Below are 2,928 nucleotides of genomic sequence, written 5' to 3'. Positions count from 1 at the left end.
CCCTGGCCCACCCTAATGGCGACATTTCGAAAAGGCGTCCACCTATAGACCTAATGCCCACTCCCTCTTAAAATGCTCAGTAACACTTTTCGTTTGATACCCATATCGTACAAACATTCTAGAGTCACCCCTGGCCCACCCTAATGGCGATATCTCGAAAAGGCGTCCACCTATAGACCTAATGCCCACTCCTTTTAAAATGCTCAGTAACACCTTTCATTTGATTCCCATATCGTACAAACACATTCTAGAGACACCCCTGGTCCACCTTTATGGCGATATCTCGAAACGGCGTCCACCTATGGAACTAAGGATCACTCCTTTTCAAAATACTCATTAACAGCTTTCATTTGATACCCATTTCGTACAAACATATTCTAGTCACCCCTGGTCCACCTTTATGGCGATTTCTCGAAAAGGCGTTCACCTATAGAACTAAAGTCCATTTCCTTTTAAAATACTCATTACCACCTTTCATTTGATACCCATATCGTACAAACACATTCTAGAGTCACCCCTGGTCCACCTTAATGGCGATATCTCGAAAAGGCGTCCACCGATAGACCTAAGGCCCACTCCCTCTTAAAATGCTCAGTAACACCTTTCATTTGATACCCATATCGTACAAACAAATTCTAGAGTCAGCCCTGGTCCACCTTTATGGCGATATCCCTAAATAGCGTCCATCCATAGAACTATGGCCTACTCTCTCTTAAAATACTCTTTAATACCTTCCATTTGATACACATGTCATACAACCACATTCCAGGGTTACCCTAGGTTCATTTTCCTACATGGTGATTTTCCTTATTTTGTCTCCATAGCTCTCAACTGAGTATGTAATGTTCGGTTACACCCGAACTTAGCCTTCCTTACTTGTTTGTTAATAATTTTTAATTAGCAACGCAATTCGCCTCCTTTCTCTCTCTATCTCTGAAAGGAGCAGATCATGAATTAGGCTCTTGAAAACTGGATTTTATACTTCTTCCGCAAAACTAAGAAACACTTCCAAACTGAGAGTTCTTGCTTGGATGTGGATCATACTTTTTCATTTTTCCAAAATCGTACAGAAAAAGCTCATGAGCGCCAATAATCTGCTTATACCTTCGATGTAGTATCGAACTCAATTTTCATATGCCGCATATACGACAACAGCATTCGATAAGGGAGCTCAGAAGTAAAGAATATTATACTTTTATTACATTTGGAATCTAAAATATATATGAAAGAAAACCAATCTGGCAACCTTTGCGCAACAGACGCTAGTAGGGCAAGAACTGCTGAGCAGTTTCAAGTATCAAAAGACGCAGTTTAAATAAAACCAAAAAAAAAAACTAAATATAAAACCATACCAACCTCTGCAAAATGGGTCAGAAAGAGTCCGCGGTCCCAAATCGACCATCTTATTTTTTTGAATATGGTACCTATTTCTTTATATTCTTTTTAATTCTTCTTTTGATTGCCTTGTTGTGTTGGGGCTTACAACTGTTCTATATATATCCGCGTCAATTAAGACGTGAAATGAAAGAACGAAGTCTATTGCCGAGTCGTACATGCCAAGTGGAGTTTGAAGGACTAGAAATGATTGTTGAAGAGAGTAGCAGTGGCGTGAAAGGGAACACAAGTACAGTTGATGTAAGTATAATATGCCTAAAATCCAACGAATACGATGCAAAAGAAGTAAATGCAAAATATGTTGAAAAGAAAGTTAACGGAGTTAGAAACGAAAAAACGGATTGTCAGTATAGCGTTGAGGTTTGCGAAAACTTTGAGCTGAGATAGAAATAGACATAAAACGACAGGAGCACAAAGATGCTGAAACAGCGATCAAGGAGGAAGTTGTTGAAGAAAAACAAGCTCAAAAGGATGCTGGCGAGGCCAACGATAGTGCAGAAGATGGCTGCAACGGTGAAAAGCAAGCCGGACTCAAAGTTGGAGAGGCTGTTGGCAAAGAGACTGACCAAGAAAAAGATAATGCAAAAGGCAATGATGAAAAATCCAAGCACACTGTAGACGACAAAGCTGACAGAGATACTGACAAGGGAGCAAATGTTCAAACTGCTAAAAATTGTGCAAAAAAATCTAACGTAACTATTGAACCTAACGAAGATAAACCTGAAGAAGCTAAAGGCGTAAAAGCTAAAACAAATTCTGACGGAAATGCTGACGCAAATAGTACAGAAAAGGATACAGTGGCGTTTGTAGCAGCTATACAAAACGCTAATACGCGTAGAGAATATGATAATATGTTTGTCGACAAACCTGTTGACTTTGAAGTACAGATTTAAGGAGTTAAGGGCACTGATGCAAATAAAAAAAATACTTTGGTTAAGGCAAAAAATATTGAAGATGAACGAGCGGCAGAAGGTGCGACAAAGTGCGGAGGTTAAGTTAATATTTCATAAACATTCTTTTGATTTTCTAAATTATATTAAGTTATAAGTTTAAAACGTCTTTGGTTTTTCTATTAATTTAGTTTTCCCTTTATTCGTGTTCTGTTGAATTTCGGTTACTTAGTGGAATATCAAACTATATCAGTTGCCGTTTAGAAAACACTCAGATCTTTTGTTAATGGCGCTATTTCTGAAATTTATTCAAACCCCTTCTTGCAGAAAAAGAAGAATGCACTATTTAAGAATTGTTTTCAAAATCGCCCTATGTTAAAATAAATGCATTTTAACGTTGGGTAGAGCTTTTGTGAAACAATTTCCGAATTAAGAAGTTCTTCAATGGAATTTTTGAGTTGGAGTGGTCTTGAAGCACATTCTGAAATAAAGTGTCTGAGATAGGGTTTTCTTCAAATAGCGCTTTTTCAAACTAACAGCAAGTGATAGGTTGAAATTCCACTCAGTCTTATTTATTTACCTCCAAAGAAAAGAACTTTGCATAACTCTACTCAACTCCAGCATCAGAATTAAATTGTTTTAA

General features: G+C 37.8%; 1 long non-coding RNA gene across 1 annotated transcript; it reads left to right on the top strand.

The window, feature by feature from the left end:
• Positions 1 to 1,088: 1,088 nt before the first annotated feature.
• LOC137248925 (uncharacterized) lies at positions 1,089 to 2,479 on the top strand. Its single transcript, XR_010952216.1, has 2 exons — positions 1,089 to 1,635; positions 1,705 to 2,479. It is a non-coding gene; the product is annotated as an uncharacterized lncRNA (long non-coding RNA).
• Positions 2,480 to 2,928: the final 449 nt, after the last annotated feature.

This window comes from Eurosta solidaginis, chromosome 4, assembly GCF_040869045.1.
Source record: "Eurosta solidaginis isolate ZX-2024a chromosome 4, ASM4086904v1, whole genome shotgun sequence".
In the NCBI taxonomy this organism is placed as follows: Eukaryota; Metazoa; Arthropoda; class Insecta; order Diptera; family Tephritidae; genus Eurosta; species Eurosta solidaginis.
Note: the sequence above shows the minus strand (reverse complement) of the source record. Positions and strands in the feature narration are given on the sequence as shown.